Source organism: Oryctolagus cuniculus, chromosome 4 (genome assembly GCF_051225735.1).
Source record: "Oryctolagus cuniculus isolate XC-2025 breed Fujian yellow rabbit chromosome 4, ASM5122573v1, whole genome shotgun sequence".
Taxonomy (NCBI): domain Eukaryota; kingdom Metazoa; phylum Chordata; class Mammalia; order Lagomorpha; family Leporidae; genus Oryctolagus; species Oryctolagus cuniculus.
This window is the reverse complement of record NC_142870.1, coordinates 91,641,175-91,661,371: the sequence shown is the minus strand read 5'-3', so window position 1 is coordinate 91,661,371 and position 20,197 is coordinate 91,641,175. Positions and strand designations below refer to the sequence as shown.

Sequence of the window (20,197 nt, the reverse complement as noted above, 5' to 3'; positions counted from 1 at the left end):
CCCACAGACTCCAAGTTCTGCTCTCCTCCCAGTGAAACTGACTGTTTCTTCTTAGGCTCTTTCTGCCCAACTTGTTGTCTCTCCATGTTCTCGAACTGTTGTTTCATGCACTTTGACCAATTTCAATGGTAGTTTTTGGTGAGAGGGTTAGTCATGGCTGCAACTGGATGTTTGTAAAACCACTAAGAAAAACAACTCCATATTATCTCATGAAATTGAGCATTTATAGACCCTCAGACCTAAGAATTCTACTCCTGTGACCATGCTTTAAAAATTTTTGCATATGTATACGAGAAAATGCAGATAAGAATGTTCATAGTATTACTGTACATATGAACAAACTTTGAAAAGTCCCATTAGTAGGAAAGTTGATGAATAAGCTTTGGTCTATTCACACAGTGGTAAAATTAAATTAATCATAGCAACAAGCAGCAACATGGATGAGTCGTCACAATGTATTGTTGAGTCAAAAGTAAAAATATCAAAGTCAATTGCTCCTGGTGACCTTGTAATAATGCTAGGAAAACATTAACAAAATACTCTTCTCAAGGGGTGCATAAGGATGGATAAAATGATCTGGAAAGGAAAGCAGGGGGTGCTGAATGTGAAACTCATGACAGTGGTTACTTCGGGTGAGTGACAAGGGTGGAGTAGAGGACGACCACGTGGAAAGATGTGGTCAACACTTTCACATTGATGGGTGGCTCATGAGTGTTTATTACACTGAATCAATTAAGCAAACAAATAAAACAGGCCCATACATAAGCCAAGGATTATAATTAAGCCAGTTTTAAGTCCTTGATACCTAAAATGAAAATATTTCGAACTGGAGAGGTCAGGCACCGAGGCCCTGGAGGGCAAAATCTCTCCAAGCAGGAAAGCTGAGTCACACCATTTAGCAGCCATTTGCACCATGAGCGCTTGAGGCTTGCTTAGTTCCTTATGTATTGGAACCAAACCTATTTTAAAGATCATGGGCCAAGTCCCTAAATTTCCAAGCTCAGATGTCCCGACATTAACCAGAGACAGCCATTTCCTTCTCCTTCAGCAGTAGTATCACAACCAGTCTCCTTACCTCAAGCCCCACTCTTCCTCACGGTCTCCTCCCTCCCCACACCGTCTCCAGAGTGTTAACTGTTAGATGCATGGCCGATCAGATCACTTTTCAGACATAATCACCTGTAGCCCTGCAAGACTCTGTGAGCAATCCCCAGAAACTCCTCCTAGCTCTGCACTGCTCGCCAACCACAGAGCACATCCTGCACTCGCATTCTACCAAAACTTTGCTCATGCTCTTCAGTCTCTCGGTGACGACTTTATTCTCAACTATTGATATTTGACTCATTTTCACGTCTCAGTTTGCCGGCTGCCTATTTCTGTGAAGACCTGGGGAGAGAGGACAATGGGAGGAATCCTATACAGAAGCCTGTGAGTGACTGCGGCTTCAACATAGACCAGGTTGACATTGGTGTATGTAAGCCAGTGACAGAGCCTGAAAAGCATGTCCAGGTCCCAAACACGGGTCTGCTTCGGCAACTGCCCATGTATGCCAACCATACTTGGTACTCTTATGTCCTTGCTAGCCTCCCAGAGGTGATTCCCAGGCAGTAAGCTGGGTGTCCAAAGAGTTGGGCTTTGGAATTAAACAAAATCAGGTCAAAATCTGGATCCACTTTTGGAAATACCTCAAATCTATGGAAATGTAAATATAGTGGTTCAGATGCATACAGTCTACATTGAAGTGCTTGGATTTCATGCCCAGCTCGGACTCCTGACTCCAGCTTCCTGCTACTGTAGATCCTAGGAGGCAAAAGTGACAGCTCAAGTGATTGAGCTCCTGCCGCCCATGTCGGGGACCCAAATTGAGTTCCCAGTTCCTAACTTTGGCCACCAGCTCTGGGCTGTTGTGGGTATTTGGGGAGTGAACCAATGGATCTGAGCTCTCTGTCTACCTGTCTTTATCTGCCTCTCAAATAAGAAATAAATATTGGGGCTGACATTGTGGCGTAGTAAATAGAGTCACCACCTGCAACACCAGCATCCATGTGGGCACCAGTTCCAGTCCTGGCTGCTCCTTCTACCAATCCAGTTCCCTGCTAATGGGCCTAGGAAAGCAGCAAAGGGCAACCCAAGTTCTTGGGCCCTGCATCCATGTGGGAGAAGCTTCTGGCTTTGGACTGGCTCAGCTCTGGCCATTGCAGCCATCTAGGGAGTGAACCAGTAGATGGAAGGTAGCTCTCGCTCTCTCTCTCTTTCTGTAACTCTGCCTTTCAAATAAATAAATAAAAAGAAATGGACATGAACACTCTGAAAAACTGGAGAACAATTTAAAGGGCAGCTATGACTCTGCTCATTATTTCATGAAGTTAGCAGCTATACCCCAGTGAGTGTGAGATGACACAATAGAACCTGTTGTTTATGCAAAGCCACATATATTGCACTGACAAATTAAAGGATTTCCAAGGTAATTTTGCCTCTGAGCAGTGTTGGCCTTACTCACTGACTCTGAAGCCCTTACCCTTGGGTGAGATGCCACTCACCTCATTAGCTACATGGCTTTGAGGAAGTCTCTTAGCCCCCTGGGCTTTGATTCCACATTCCTTGTATTTTCCAAAGATGGTCACAACAACCTCTCCCATTATGTTAGTGTGTTTTCTGTCATTATAACAGAATATCACAGGCTGAGTAGTTTATAAAGAAAATATATTTATTTAGCTCATGGTCCCAGAGGCTGGAAATCGTAAGGGTATGGTGCCTGGTATGGCAATGGCCTTCGTGCCTCATCATAGCACAGCAGAAGGCCAAAGGGCAAAGAAACATGAGCAAAAGAGACTACAAGTGTGAGAAGAGCTTACTTTCACAACCCCCTACTTCCATGCAACCCATTCATGAGGACTCTGCCCTCATGACCCAATCACCTCTTAAGACTGCTACCTTAATTTTCCATCACATGAACTTCTAGGACACACAGGCAAACCTTAGCATTCCTCCAGGGAGTGGGATCTCCAGCCTATCCCTTGCTTATCACCAAAAGAGTCCAGAAAAAGGAATCTGATGTGACCTCAGAGGTAGGTCATGATAGGTGACCCCACTTTCACCCTTTTATTGGGGGATACTTGCCTTTGGAAGACTGAGCCTCACTGTAAAGATTATGATTACTTTGATGCCACCATCAAACCATGCTGTAAGGAAGCCCAGGTGACAGGCAGAGGCCACACATAGATCCTCTGGTCTGAGCAGACAGCAGTAACTTCCACAGTGTGGCTGAAAATGCTTCTAGATGATTCCAGGCCACAGCTATTGGGTCTCCAAACTTTGCATCTTCAGCTGAGGCTCCAGATTTTATGATACGGAGAGAAGCTGTCTCTTCTGTGATTTTTTTGAATTTCTGACACACAGAATTCATGCTTATGAGAAAAGTCTTTTATGCCACTAGGTTTTGGGATAGTTTTAAAAGCAGCAATAGATATACATCAAGGATTTCCTAAGGATTGAATAAAATGATGTGCTTTCTTAACCAGGTGCAAAGTTTGTGCTTAGAAAATGGCTAATACTAGTATCGTGTCTGATATTTGGTTTTGCAGAATTGGATCAGTCATTTTATTTTTCTGTATTTAAGGTTTCTCTTTAGGAATACCTGCATGCATAATTCAGTGGTCAGTTGTGAGAATCAAATCAGATTCTCACAATTTGGATATGACAGTGTTTTTGAAACTATAATGTTCTATACAAATCAAAAGAGTTTTTGCATTTCTATCTGTCTACTAAGGGCTCAGATAGGAGAGCATTCTAATAATCCTTTAGTGTCAGCTAGTACCTCAAATCCTGAGACCAAACAGCCTTGGCATGAGGCCCCAAATTTGTTCCCTATTAGAGATAATTAATTTCAAACATTCATCCAATAAGCTGCATCATAGCACAGCAGAAGGCCAAAGGGCAAAGAAACATGAGCAAAAGAGACTACAAGTGTGAGAAGAGCTCACTTACAGGTTGGAGAACCTGTAACCCGCCAGCTATCGTGCCAAGCTCTGTACATATATTGCCTCACTCAGTCCTCACAATGGGGCTACAAGATGGGTTATGTACCAGCCACTTTTGCAACTGAGGAAGCAAACACTTGGGGAGATTTAGAATCTTGCTCCAGGTCACAGCAGTAGTAAATTAACATTGAAATCCAGGTCTGGAGACATTCCACCATGCTACTACCACTAAATAGATTTTTCTGCTTGAAGAATTATTTCTTCAACCAAAAATAAAGAGGTCTCTTTTCAAATATTTGCCTGTTGGATTATAATATTCCTGTTCAATTAATTTTTTTCTGGAATTGCATGTTAAAAAAATAAGAAAAATATCCCGTTTTCATACAACTTCAATGTTTACAAAGCAGGTTCATAAAATTTTCCTGCCTGGCCTTTCAGCAGCCCTGGGGGGAGGCATTGTGTTCCACCCGAAGTCACAGATAACAAGAGGGCAAAGGGTTGCCCTTTAGTTCGCTGCCATTTTGGAAAAGGAAATGTTTCCTTAGTGGTGTATGACTATGACATGGCTTTAAACACTGATGTCTTTCATGCCATCATTGACTCCTAGACTTACATTGTGAACAACTATTGATGTAAAGTCATTTTGAAGACATCATCTGGGCAATTTCAATTTTTTTGTTTGTTTGGTTGACTTCCTGTCAGTTCAGCGTAGTTGGTTACTGCTTTTCCTAACGTGGTCAACAGAGAATTTTTACCAGCAATTGGAGAGGGGCAGCTCTGTCATTTCCTTGCTGACGGGTTGTGCTTGCCACATTAGTACTGTCTCAATCCACTGCATTAGTACTGTCTCAATCCACTGCTTGTAGAAATCTTTTAAGGCAGAACTCATTTGAACTCACTGAAGGCCTTTTGAAAGGCTAGTTTAGTAGAAACTTGATAATAGATCCCATGGATTCACTTGATAGAGCTCACGTAAACTGAAGAATGGCACAACACTTGGGAAGTCTTAAAAAAAAGCATGTGGCTTACCACACTGTTCAACTCTTGTTCTCCCTTCAAGATGTCTCTGACATGCCAGAAGGCGAGCCATTGTCTTACAAATGTATGGACACCAACATGGGTGGCAATGCCCATATGCTTATGAAACATTTTTATTTAAAGCATAAATAGAATTTCTTGGTGATTATTTGTGATTACCTGAGTCTGCACATGTGAACCAAAGTGTGTGGAACCACACACACACACACACACACACACACAAGTACATATAAAAACTGGGAAAATCCGAACACATTCTAGGGCTCATACTCATGTTGATTTCTTTGGTCTGATATTGGGCTGTAGTTGTGCGATCTGTGTCCCCTGGGAAAAACCAGGTGAAAGGTAAATGGGACCTCCCTCTGTTTTGCTTTTGCAACTTCTTATGACTCTACAGCTATTTCAAAAATCACATAAGTAGGATATTTAATGCTCTAATATCCTGACATCCCACTGAAGCTTTCAGTGCCCTTACAGGAGACCACACCCTTAGAGACCGTGGCCCTGACACTGTGAGAACCGGGAGAAATGGCTCCTCTCTTCAGGCTCATTTCCCTCCATTGTAAAAATGGACAATTTGGCACAAAGCTCCGCTTGGCTCTAAAATCCCAGGATGCATTGCACAATTACAGGTGAGGAGGTGTAAATCTTTCTCAGGTTATGGGCTCATGGACTCGCTGTAAGTCGTAGGTGGAACATGGCCCTCTGTATGCTGTGACATCCTCTTTCCTGCCAAATGACCTGGAGCCATTCATCTCTTTCCTGAGGATCCTTCAAAGGACCATCTCACTAAGCAAAACCCGACAAGTTTAACAATGTTTTGGCCAAGCATCATGAATAAAGTATTACAGAAACTGAATAAGAGGAAAAGGTCACATCACCCTCTGGCTGCGATGGCCTCTGCATTGGACCTTCCCAGTCCACATGAAGCACATGTCCCTGCTGCTGTGTCCTCTTTGGGTTACCCAACATGCTAGCTGCAGAGGACCACAGTCTTTGGGGAATCAAGTTGCAGGAGATGCAGAGGGATTTGCAGAGCCCGTAGGAATCTGTGAATGTCACTCACTGAAGGGGGATGTTGATTATTCTCCAATGCATAGCAACTAAAAGCTCATTCCCCGAGAAACGTGGAGGGTGAGGCTATGTTTTTCACATCTCTAGACAATCCTGCAGCCCTGGTAAGTGCTCCACTGTAAATAGTGTTTGCCTTGGGTATGGGGATCAGGAAGAACAGGTCTCACAACAGCCCTCATGCTGACCCATACCTTTCTGTGATTTTGGCTGTGTATCTTCCTCGGAACCCCTTAATTTCTTTGGATTTGTCCACAGAAATAATTGCATGTTAATGAAAAGATAAATACGTAAGTTTGTTCATTGCAGCAGTTCATTTTGAGAATCTGGAAATGACTTAAATGCCCATCAATAATGAGTTAAGTAAAGTATGCCAGTGTTTTTCACACTTGGATAATGAATCAATAAAATTAGGGGAAATGATATCAAGATGAAATCTTTTGTGTAGGAAGCGTTACAAAATACTAAAAACCAAGAATACTGCTGTCTCATCAAAGAAAGGATATTTTAACATCAAAATTTAAAGGGATATCATACGAATAGCAGCAGTCCTGCCAGAGAAAGGACCACTGGAAACTTAGGCCAACACATTTGGGGAAAACAGGATCTTTAGTAGGATGAATGCTAAAATCTGAATAAGGCCAACAGATTATCTTGGATGCTGTATCCTTGGTAATTTCTACATTTGCTTATTACTGTGGCTATATTGAGAAATATCCTTAAATTTAGGAAATACACACTAAAGTATTTAGGAATAGAGAAATATTTTGTCTGCAGTATACTCATGAACAGTTCAGAAAAAAACATCATAAATTTCTAGAGAGAATCATAAAGTAAGTACAGTTAAACTGTTAACATTTAGGGTATTTGGGAGGGGCATATGTAATTCATTGTACTATTTTTGCAAGCTCTTCCATAAATTTGAGACCATTTCATGATACAAAGTATTTATTCACTTTTGTTTTAAATGAAATAATTTTAGTTTTATTTATTTCTTGTGAGATGTTATATTAGTGTTTCTCTTAGTATGAATTTCTTGGGAAGCACCATGTAGTACACACTAGCCAACTAGTTCTGGCTCTTTTTCTGTTGTTTTTTTAAATTGTTTAGTTAAGTATGAGAGGAAGAGAGAGAGAGTGAGGGAGGGAGGGAGAGAGAGAAATCCCATCTGTTGTTTCACAATGGCTGCAGAGGTGGCTCTGGACCCAAACCCCAAAGCTGAGAACACAGTCCAGGTCTCCCACATGGGCAACAGGGACCCAAGGACTGGAGCCATCACTGCTGCCTCCCAGGGTCTAGAGTGGCAACAAATGAGTCAGGACCTGAAACCAAGACCTGAACTTGTGTCATTTGATATCAAATGTTAGCATCTCTACTTAACCACTAGGCCTAACTGTCCACCCAGAGTTCTGACTCTTTCCTAAAATTTACAAAATCACTGTCAAAGCGGCATGCTGGAGAAATGAAAGCAACACTTAAGATTATGTCGCATGTTGTGCAGATCCTTGGCGTGCTGAGGTCAAGCAGGAAGGGCTGCCCTCATGTCCAGTACCTCTTAGGCCTTCCTGCCCAAAAGCCTGAAATAAGGATGTGTGTCTCAGAGGAGTGGAAAACTCACAGCTCAGAGTCTACTCACACATGGAGCAAGAATTTACCTGAGACGGGCACACCTGCCATTTAACAGCCAATGAAACAGAGTATGTGCATACAGCGATACCTTAAGAGGCCTTAAGCAAGTCTTGGAGTGAAACATATATTTAACTTTTAAAAATTTTAATTTATACATAATGATTGTATATATTTATCAGATACAGTGTGATATTTTGATAGTTGAGTATTAGACCACTTCCAAAAGTTCTTGGAAAAATGGAATTTAAAGTAGGACATTTTTGGTGTACATTTTTTCACAATACACAGGACATACATATTATGAAAAAACCAGGGACAAATTTCAAATTTTTTGCACCAAAATTAATTAGTACCTTTAATTAACATTTCCAATGAGCTTTTTGAAATACTCTTATATAAAGTGTAATGATCAAACTGGGGTAGTTAGCATTTAAGACTTCTTAAACATTTATCATTTCTTTGTGTTGGGAACTTTTGAACTCATCTCTTCCAGTTATTTGCAAAATCCATAAAAGATTGCTGCAGACTATGGTCACCCACCATGCTACAGTACATGAAAACTTACTCTTCTCTTCTAGCTGTATTTTGGTTCTCGTTAGGACAACTTCCCTCTAGTTGGCTCCCCCCCCCTTCCGCTTTCCAGTCTCCGGTGAGCACGGTTCTACTCTCTACTTCTAATCAACCATTTTAGCTTCTGCATGTAAGTGAGAGCATGGCAGTATTTGTCTTTCTGAGTGAGTGGATGCATTTACTTCTAGCATGTGGACTTGCAAATTGCTTATGACAATACCTCTGCGGTCTCTCTCTGTGCTGCACAACATATCCAGATTAATCTCTTTAAAACATTTTCTGGCTCTTACCTACAAGATTTTAAAACACAAAGCAAAATAAAATAGACTTCTGAACCAAACAAGTAAGGTCTTACGTAATATGGGCCCACATATCTTCCCAGATTATTTATCTCTTGCTCTTCCCTGATTGTAACTTCATTTCAAACAGGCTAGTCTACTTGGGTCTCCGGTACATAGAATATGGAAGTATCTTTCTACCTCTATGTCACTGCTTATGCTGTATCCTGTGCCTGGGATGCTCTCCCTGTTATCTTTCTCAACTGTCAAATTCCTATCAATTTGCATCCTCAGGGCAGTATATCCAGGACAATGGTTGGAACCAAAAAAAGACTAGATTCAAAACCTATGGTTTCTGGGTTGCATTTTTTTTAAGATTTTTTATTTACTTGAAGGTTAGAGTTACACAGAGAGAGAAGCAAGGCAGGGAGAGAGAAGTCTTCCATCTGCTGGTTCACTCCCCAATTGGCCACAACGGCCGGAGCTGCGCTGATCCAAAGCCAGAAGCCAGGAGCTTCTTCCAGGTCTCCCACGCGAGTACAGGGGCCCAAGGACTTGGGCCATCTTCCACTGCTTTCCCAGGCCATAGCAGAGAGCTGGATCGGAAGTGGAGCAGCCAGGACTTGAACCGGTGCCCATATGGGATGCTGGCACTACAGGCGGCGGTCTTACCCACTATGCCACAGTGCCGGCCCCTGTAGGCATTTTAATAGAGGATTTACAGAATCCTAAAATGAAGAGTAAATGGAACTTAAAGCCAAGTGACTGAAATATACTCATGATATTTGGCAATAGAAACAATCACTCCATAGACTTTGAGTCTTTCATGCTTGGTAAATTGCATTCACATCAAAGCCACTCTGCCCACATCTAATCCAAATCGCCCAATCCAGACTTTTGAGACAGGTAAATTCAGTTTCTAGTTCTCCTCAATCCTCTCCCATGGACCCCTTCTTGGTTCACCTCCAGAGAGATTACATGCTAAGAAACACACGTTTTGAACACCAATAAGAGAAAAGACATTATTTGGTGGGTAGTGAAGCACCTCCTAGCTAGCAAAGGGACTAACTGCTCAAAGTCCATGGTGATAGTAATGGGTCTGTAAGCTCCTGAAGGATGATGTTTATCTTGCTCAATAAATATTGAATGAATAAATAAAGGCTGAGCTGGTTCTAGAATAAGTTTCTCTTCCCCTCACCCTCAGGCCTGGGCTCTTTCAAAAGATCAAAATGTCTTTAGTCTTCTGTTAGTGTGCACATGTCTGTGTGCTCTATTTTACTGTAACTTCTGGGAGCAGGAATCACATTTTATTCATTTTGTCTTTCTCCCAATATTCAGTGAATACCTGGTTTTTAGAATATTTTCAGTAAATGCGGATGTAATAATTAAGCAAACATCCACAACACGAAATTAAGAGACAGCATATTTCTTGGTATTATTGTTCTAAATCCTCTATTAAGTGTCACAACTGCATAATTTTTAAAATACAATGTCTAAACCGTGATGCTGAAGTAGACTGTAACGTTATTTCCTAGAGTATTTTCATGAATATCCAAAATGTCATTAAAAGCTTCCTTTCTCCAACCTCTTATAGCCTCTTGTCATGTTGTATATTTCTCTGCAACATATTGTACCTTTAACTATGAGTTTATGTAACTATATTGGCCAATGGGAGAAACCCGAGCTTCTGAGTGTAGAAATTGCATAGCAGGCTACATTGCATTCCTCACTTTCAATGTTTTTTGAATGAATGAATGACCAGTTTCAAAGTAAAATACATTTGCTTAAGCATATCTTGGGATGTCTATGTAGAAGAGTTTTGCTAGGGAACAGGACCCATGGAATGAAATAGTAATTTGATTTTTAAGCTTAGGGTTGAAGCAAATTACCATTTGCTAAATTGTCTCCACTGCTTGCTTGTGTTGTTCACGTGAAGCCAAAGTTTATTTTCCCATATCCTTGCTTGCTTCCCGGACTGTATTTCCCTCATTTTCATTGGCCATTCTTTAGGCCAATAATTAAGTTAAGATTTTTGTGATCTTTAACAAAGAGGATCCACACAACTAAATATCTAATCCAACAGCCTTTTCCAAATGTCAGATTGTGCCTCCAGGGTGAAAAAGTTAAGATATTATCAAGAGAAATCAATCAGGAAGATCAATTGCAATGACTCATAACCAATCACTCCCAATTCCAACTTAATATTCCAGCTATCATAAATCCCATGCCATTTTTAGCTGTGCTTTCCTGTTCTCTTAATAGAATACATCACATTTCAGAAAATGTAGCAGAAGAAAGAATTTGGCAGGGAAAAGCATAGTACATGAAAGGTCTAACGTGGATGTGGGTTCTTGAGCAGCTGTATGAGGGTCCCAAGGACTAAAATAAAGAACAGTGAATAGAACTTATCAAGACATGATATGGCTGATTCATCATAATGAAGAATTTCCTATCAGACAAAACAGTTCACAAATAGAACAGGCTGCCTCAGAAACAAGTCGTCAGTGACAGGTAGGAGACCACTGCAATCTGAATCAATTAAAAATATTTATTGGGCTCCTGCTATGAACCAGACACTGTGTAAAGCACTGGAGATGCAAGGAATAAGTAGAGCAAAATTTCTGTCTTAATGGAGGAAGACAGATAAACAAGAGACAATATATTGTGACAAATCTGAGGTAATATACAGTGGGAATAGAGAGGAAGGAGGAATTAGTAGTATAGCAGTAGTAGTATTTACAATCTAATAAGAAAAAAGCTTCAGAGGGAAAGAAATATTTGTGCTCAATCTCAATGAGCAATGATTAGAACATTGGAAATCATTGAAAGTGCTCAAGATTTTGTGGGATGGATAAAGAGGAACCTTGGAAGGGATTGTGTTGGGGAAATGGACTACTGAAATATTCGGTTTCCTCCATTGCAAAGATTCCATCTGTCAATAGGTTGGAGAATTCTTATTACGAAAATGCCACGTTCCCCCTCAGGAACCGGGAACCATTAGAACTAAAGTATTTGCTAGGGATACCCCTTAGAGATCTCTACCCAATGCTGGGATTGTGGCGTTTGTAAGCAGCAGAGGGCTGGCTGCTTCTGAACCTGCTGAGAGTCCTCAGCTGGACTGATGCTGATATGGAGTGCCAGCACTCCTCCAAAACTCGCTCACAATCTTCATCTCTCCGGCACATCCACACGTGGGAGATGGGATCAGGGCAGATTTGAGCCTATTAGAATAGTGCTATATTGATCATCTTTAGGATTCAAATCTTTACTATTTCAATGTAGTATCTCTTGTTCTCCAATCCACAGAAAAACCCTGGAACAAGAGAAACGCAAGATTCCTCCACACAGGACTTGTTACTGGATTACTTATTACAGACTCCCAGGCCCAAATAACACTTGGACCTTTTTGAAGATGCAGATTTTTAGCCTTTGTTTTTTTTCTACATTAACCTAAATCTTCTTATCTGACTGTAAGAGGTTGGGTGACGAAGGAGACTGGAGATTTTCCTTGAATTGATGGTTGGTTTTTTTTTTTTTTTTTTTTTTTTTCTATTAACTTCTAGTGGTTTTTAGCCTCTTGCTGGGAACTCTTGGATAACTAAGAAAGTAAGTTTAACTGAGATGTTCACTTCGTGTCTGCCATTAGTAAAATTAGGTTTAGGTAATTGATTCTAGGAATCCTGATGCTTTGGTCATTAAATCACCAACATGCAGATCACAAAAAGGCCAGGCACACTGCTGGAGCTGAGACTCTACTCACCTGTGTTCTTAGACCATTTTCACCATGTTTCCTTTAAAACAAACCACTTCTCAGCCTATGTTCACAAAACTTCCTGAAGGTGAATATGTGTAACAGTTGTACTCAGAATTACCGTACCATGGATTCGTATTTTCAACAATAATAATAATCTGCCAATACATATAAGAAAACAGATGAATTTCAGGTGCATTATGCTGTTTCAGGAAGCCATATTCTAAAAGCTATGTTCAATGATCCCATTTATATTATGTTTTGGATAAGGAAAAAGTATAAGATTTTAATATAGATCACTGGTTGCGGGGCGGACCCTGTGGCTCAGGGGGTTAAAGCACTGGCCTGAAGCGTCGGCATCCCATATGGGAGCCAGTTCTAGTCCCAGCTGCTCCACTTCTGATCCAGCTCTCTGCTATGGCCTGGGAAAGAAGTAGAAGATGGCCCAAGTGCTTGGGACCCTGCACCCATGTAGGAGACCTGGAAGAAGCTCCTGGCTCCTGGCTTGGATAGGCGCAGTTCCGGCCTTTGCAGTCATCTGGAGAGTGAACCAGCAGATGGAAGACCGCTCTCTCTGTTTCTACCTCTCTCTGTAACTCTGTCTTTCAAATAAATAAAATAAATCTTAAAAAAATATATAGCTCACATGTTGTTAGGGGCTAGGGGCAGGGAGAGGGATGGCCCACAGAGGAACAGGAAACAATTTTAGGAGGGATCATGGAATGTTCTAGATTTTGCTTATGATGTTGACTATATGACTATCTGTGTTTGTCAAAACTCAGAAAATTCAATGCTTTAAACTGGTGAAATGTACTGTATGTAAACAAGACAACAACCTCTTCCCTTGAACCAGGATTTCAGACCTTCCCCTAGTCCCCACCACATGTTCTTTTGACCGGTCCAACTTCCCAGATTTATGTTCCACTTTCCATGCCTTGTGATTCCATCTCCTTGTTCACTGTTTGCTAGCTTTGTCTAGCTTCTTTGTACTTTGCTTAATTTCCTTCTCATTTCTCAGCAATCTCGTAAGGTCTAAATCAACATATCTTTTTTTTAATTATTTGTTTATTTATTTAATTTGAAAGGCAGAGGGCACAGACATCTCTCAACTGCTGGTTCCTTCCTCCAAATGCCCTCAACAGCCAGGGTTGGCCAAGGCCAAACCCAGGAGCCAGGAACTCACTCTTGGTCTCCCATATGGGTGGAAGGAACCCAAATAAATGAGCCATCTCCTACTACCTTCCACAGTGTGGGAAGTAATTCTAGCAGGGGTCTAGAATCAAGAGCAGGGGCTAGAATCAAGAGTGAAGCCAGGACTCAAGCCCAAGCATTCTGATACAGGATGAAGCATTCCAAGTGGTGTCTTACTGGCTCTCGCAACTGCCACCTTCTTGAAGCAGAGCCTTTCCTGCTTACTCAGGGGAGGCTGGTGTCCTCTGAACTCCCATAACCCTCACTTCTGGTTCACCAAATGACAGTCCCCATTTGTACTCTTGTAACTGCTTATGTTCTTATCTTTTGCACAAACTAGCTAACATGTCAGATTCCTTTTTTATTAAAAAAGTATCCATTATTTCCTTTGAAATAATAATAATAAACTGCTTACATGCTAAAATAAATAACCCATTTTTTTAAAAGTAATGATTTTCCAAACCAAAACAGATGTAGCGAGGAGACATTTTTGAAAACTCTCCTCAATGTGTGGCTTAATTGAGGACAGCTGAATTTTTCTAGCTGCATTAAGTCTGTTGCAATACATGTGTCATGTAGCCTCTGGAAAACTCCACTGTACAGTCATGACAAAAGGAGTGCGAAAGAGGTGAATAATGTGCTAATGTTATTATGAAATTAGTATTATGAAATTAGTTAACCCCTGTTAGGCTTCCAGACACCCGCAGGGCTTCCTGGACAATGCTCTGAGAACTGCTATGCAAGTCCATTCCACTTTTTATGCCACCAATTCTTTTTTTTTTAATTAACAAGCTATTTTTCAAAGCAGTTTTAAGTGCACAGAAAAAACTGAGCAGAAAGTGGAGAGTTCTCCACACACGCGCAGTCTCCCTCGCCATTGACACCCTGCACCACGGGGCTACGTTTATTATAATTGATGAACTTCTATTGACACATTATTATCCAAAGTGCATGGTTGACCCAGGGGTTCATTCTTGGTGTTGTGTGTTTCATGCATTTTGACAAAGGTACAATAATACATGTCTACCGTCAAGGTATCATACAGAATAGTTTCACTGACTTAGAACTCCTCTCTCCGCTGCCTACTCATCCCTCCTTCCTCCTGACTCCTGGAAAACACTGAGTCTTTTTCTGTTCCCCTAGTTTTACATTTTCCAGAATGTCATAGAGTTGAAATCAGACAGTATAGTCTTCTCAGTTTGACTTCTTTCACTTAGTAATATGCATTCAAGTTTTTTCCATGTCTCTTTAGAGCTAGACAGCACTTTTTTTTTTTTTTTTTTGTGGCACTGAATAATAATCCACTATCTGGATGTACCCACTGAAGGATACCTTGATTACTTCCAAGTTTTGGTAATTATGAGTAAAGCTACTATAAACATATGCATAATGATTATTATGTGGACAAATTTTCAGTGCATTTGAGTAAATGCCAAGGAACACACCAGTTAGATTGTATAGTAAAAGTGTGCTTAGTCTTGGGTGTAATTGCTGAGCTGTCTCCGGTGTGGCTGCACCATTCTGAATTCCTACCAGCGACAGATGAAAGTTCCTGTTACTCCGCATCCTGTTAGCATGTGCCGTTTTCAGTGTTTTGGACTTTGGCCATTCTAAGAGTTGCATATTAGCATCTCATAGTTGCTTTAATTAAAACAATTCTATAGTTGCTTTAACAATGACACATGATGTTGAACATCTCTTCATAGGCTTTCTTCCCATCTACATGTCTTCTTTGATTAGGTGTTTGTTTAGAACTTTTCACCCATTTTTAAGAGATATTTGCTTATTTATTTATTTAAAAGAGAGTGTGAGAAAGAGACAGAAAGAAAGACATCTCCCATTCTCTGGTTCATTCCCCCAAATGCTAGCAATAGCAGTTACTGGGTCAGGGCAAAGTCAGGAGCTGTGTCTTCCATGTGGGTACAGGGACCCCCAACTACTTGAGCCATCTCCTGGTTATTCATATAGTGTGCATTTGCAGGAAATTGAATGTAGAGGCAGAGCTGAGACCTAAATTCAAGCACTGTGATATGGGGTTCAAGCATCCCAAGTGGAGTATTAACCACTATACCAAATGCCTTCCCCATGATCATCTTTTAAGTTTTATATTCTTTGCATGTTTTGGATGGCAGTCCTTCATCAGAGGTGGCTTTTGTAAATAATTCATTCCACTCTGTAACTTGGCTTCTTATTCTCAACGTTATCTTTTGCAGAGAAGGAATTTTTAATTTTAATAAAATCCAGCTTATCAATTATTTCTTTCATGGATCATGCCATTCTTGTGTGAAAAAAGTCATCACCTCATTCAAGGTCATCTATGAATTCTTTTATGCTATCTTCAAGGAGTTTTGTAGCTTTGAGTTTTACATTCAAGTCTATGATCTATTTTTATTTAATTTTTGTGAAGGATAAAAGATATTTATTAAAATTTTGCAATTGGATGCCCAGTTTTTCCAAATCCATTTGTTTAGAAAAACTGTCTGTTTTCCATTGCATTGCCTTTACTCCTCCATCAAAGATAAATGTACTATGCTTATGTGAGTCCATTTCTGTGCTTTTGATTTTGCTCCATTGATCTATGTATCTATTCTTTTGTCAATATTACCCTGTCTTGATTACTGTAACTTGAATAAGGCTTGAATTCTGATAGTGCCAGTCCTCTAATTTTCTTATTCTTCTTCAATATTAAGTTGGTTATTCTGAGACTTTGGCCTCTCCATACAAACCTTAAGACCAGTTTGCTGATGTCCAGAAAATAACTTTTTAAGATTTTGATTGGGATTGTGTTGAGTCTAGTAGATCAATTTGGGGAAAATCAACATCTTGATAACTTTGAGCATTCCTATCCATGGACATAGAATATCTCTCCAGCTATTTGGTTTTTCTTTGTTATCTTTCATTGAAGTTTTGCAGTTTTCATCATAAAGACTTCATGACATGACCTAAGTGTGTCATTTTGAGCATGCTAATGTAAATGATTGTGGTCTTTTCAAATCCCAATTATTCATTGCTGATGTATAGGGAAGAGATTGCCTATTGCGTATCAACTTTGTATTCAGCTATAATCTTACTATAGGAATTTTTGTTGATTCCTTTGCCTTTTCTACATAGATAGTCATACCATCTGTGAACAAAGATGTTGTACTTTTTCCCAAATCCCTTTCATCTCCCTTCTCCTGTCGTAGTCCATCTGCTAGACCCTCTTGTATGATGTTCAAAAGCAATCTTGAGAGAGCCTTGTTCTTACAAGAAAAGTTTTGAATTCTCATTGTAGATGTTTTTGTAAATTTTTTATCAAGTTGAGGAAGTTCCTCCTTATTCCAAATTGCTGAGAGTTTTTATCATGAATGGGTATTGAATTTTGTCAAATGTGATTTTTTTCTTTATCTTATTGGTGAGATGAATTATATTCATTGATGTTTGAATGTTGAACCAGTTTTTGCAAATCTGGGAGAAATCCTACTTGGTCAAAGTATACAATTCTTTTTATATGGCGTTAATTCAATTTGGTATTATTTTGTTAAGAATTATTGCATCTGTGTTCATGATAGATTAATCTCTGGATTACTTCTGTACTTGCCAAGTCTTGGGTTTTGGTATTAGGGTAATGCTGACCTCACGGAATGAATTGGGAGATATTCATTCAGCTTCTGTCCTCTGGAAGAGAATTGGTATAATCTCTTCCTTAAAAAATTCACCAATGAACCTATTTGGGCCCTTTATTTAAAGGAAAATTTTACTGAGATACTTATAGATTCGCTCACGGGTTAAGGAACTAATACCGAGAAATCTCATATAGCCTTTACTCAGTTTTACAATAACACTTGCAATACTATTGTGTAATATCAGAACTAATATATTGACAGCAATGCAATCTATCTATCCTATTCAGATTTCCTTAGTGTTACTTGTACCCATTTATGCATGTGTATTTAGTAATACACAATTTTATCACACATGTAGATTTTTTTTTTTTCATCTAACACCATAGCTTAGATACAGAAAGCCTGGATTTCTTTTATGTCTATGAAATTGAGGATCCAATCCTGTCTCGTCAATATAATCAACTGCCATAATATTCTAATACAGCATGGCTACTTTCCACAGCAATCATTAGCATTAGTTTTATTTCTCATCTACCTCTCTACATAGAAACTTATTTTGTAGTTCTATGGTGAACATTTGATAGGGACCCTAGAAAACACAAGCACAAAAACTACAAGGCAATGTAGGAGTCTTGAGTTTCTTTCCCAATATTTGTTTTATGATCCTAAGGTCAGTAAGTATTCTCAGATTTCCTGTGGTGAACATCATCCTCCTAGTTTCTAAGCAAAATTCCCCAAGGAATAGAAATATTGGGCAATATTCTGCTATGGAATGTCAGAGAGGGAAGGTATTTTAGGGACATCCAGTTCAGAACACTCATTTTAAATACGAGGAAACTGAGGCTCCAAAGGGGGCTCAGGCTTGTGAAAGGTTACAGAGCTATCGGAGGGCTGAGCAGTACCTAGAACACAGGTCTTTTGGCGGTTACTACCACAGTCTTGTCTACACACAGGCCAAGTTGACAAGCTGACCCTCCCCTTGCCCGACACCTTGTCTGAAGGTTCTGTTGGCAGTGAGCCTGGATGGTTACAAGGATAACAGGCCTTCCAGAACCTTCGCTTGTCTTACGTGAAACTGACAGACTCTGTCATGTGGGAAGTGGCTGGACACAGCGTGTTACCAAGAGTCTCAGTGGAAGCCGGCATGGGTAGGGGATTGTGCATTTAGAGTAATAGACTCCTGGAGCTGGAGAGCGCCTTGGAGATGACCTGAAGGAGAAAGCAGCTCTTCAAAGAGAGAGAGGGTCTTGACTTCTGCACAGGGCTCTGCTGTCCACTGCCGTGTCGCACGGGGCAAGTTGCTGCCCCTCCCAAGCACGTGGTTTCCAAGTGTGTAAAATAAACAGCCTGAGTTAGATGATCGCAAAGATACTTTCAAGTCTGACCTCTTCTGTTCTTCAAAACACCCCATTTCCTCTTTTGACAGGTGAGGAAATGGAGGCTTACAGAGGTTCAGGAGCTTGCCTGAGGTCACACAGTGGTGTGGAGACCAGAGCCCAGGCCAGCATTTTCTCCATAGCCCCACGTGGCTGGAATCCTCCCTTCCACATTGCCCTGTGGCCTTGTGGTGGATTGTGCAATTGTGCAATTGTTGTCCCAAGGCTGTTGTGACTGACCTCTTCTCTGGCTCTGGGGACTGCTGGCGTATTCAGAGGGCTGTGCTAAAGGGTCTGAGCCATCTCTGCCCTGGAAGTGGAGCGCGGGTCAAATAGCTCTGCCCTTTGCTGATTACAAGGAAACAAAACCCAAGCTCCTAAATCGGAGAGAGGAGGCAGGAAGGGGAGAGGAGAGGAGCCCCTGGCCCTCTGCTTGCTTGCACACAGCCCCAGCGGCACTCACCCTTCTGCAGGGCGCCAAGTGTGTGTCCTGCCTTGAGTTCCTGCAGCACAAAGCTGGATGACAGTGGGAATTCGAGCACAGAAGTAGGACCTGGAGGAGCAGCCCTGGGTTAAGGCGCAAAAAGACTTCACCCAGCAGAACCCAGAGGCAGGCCTCCTGGGCGCCTTCGAGTCACTTCACGTCACCTCTAGAAGTGGGAAAGAGGTGAGCAGTGGAAACAAGAATGACGCCTGAAACCCAGTATGACTTTTCAGATTCAGTATCTTGGGAGCAGATACAGAGAGCATTTTCCTCACCTACTTCCTCCGTAGTGCAGTAAAAAGCTGTTTCGGAGAGCAATTAACAAAGACCGGCCCTGTGTAGTCTTCTGTTGCTATGAAGTCTGATGGCTCCCTTACCTTCAAGTCACTGTGACCCAGGTCTTCTAGTTCTCCCTCCAGAGGAAGTCACAAGGCTTCGTAGGCTCTCAAGCCAAGATAACCTCCATTGATAATCTTCGTTTTTTGACAAGACTTGCCCAGGGTCACACAGAAAGACAGCAACAGAGACAAAAATCACATACGGATCGCCTGTCTCCCAGTTGCTGTTTCCTGTTGTGGGAGGCATGCAATAAGGGTAAGAAAAGGAGGGGTCTCCGGAGAGATATAATGGCTATTTCTAAACTGTGTTTTAAATAAGCTTCAGATAATAAGAAGTTCGAGGTCAGAGGATAACTTAAGGCCATCAGAAATTGGCCAGATTGGAGTCAGGTCCTCTGGAGAATTCTGTCCTTTTGGCAGTAAGAGAGCGAGAGGAAGGCCAAGCTGGGCCTGTGCTTCGGGCATAGCTCCAGGCTCAGCCCCTCTGAAGCCAGGCTCCAAGCTGCACAAGGAGCCCTGCAGCAAACAGGGTCCTTGTCTGAACATACGCTTCTCATCAGAGACGCTGGGCCCTGGATGGGACCTCAGACGTAATTCAGTTCAGGCCTCTCACTCTGCAGATGGAGAAATAAGGCCAGATTGAAGGACAAGCGATGGAATGTTGCACAAGGTCACTTGGCAGTTTTGGGAACTGCACAGTAGTGTGAAAAGGAGTAGCTTTGGTGTGGTGACGGGGTTCCAAATTGCAGCTCAGACACTCACTGAGAGACCCCAGGTAAGCCACTGACCTCCCTGAATATTAAGGTTGTAATTTGTAAAATGGAGGACCACAAGTACACTTCCTAAACCATGGGAAGCTTTAAATGAGATGGTAAATTTGACAGTG

At 41.2% G+C, this 20,197-nt stretch overlaps 1 long non-coding RNA gene across 16 annotated transcripts in view; it reads right to left on the bottom strand.

Moving 5' to 3' along the window:
- Positions 1–8,918: 8,918 nt before the first annotated feature.
- Positions 8,919–20,197, bottom strand: part of LOC149127041 (uncharacterized) — an 88,274-nt gene continuing 76,995 nt past the window's right edge. For all 16 annotated transcript variants that reach the window (XR_016232492.1, XR_016232479.1, XR_016232487.1 and 13 more), the window contains one exon: positions 8,919–9,294. This is a non-coding gene — a long non-coding RNA (uncharacterized LOC149127041). The remainder of the gene's footprint in view (positions 9,295–20,197) is intronic.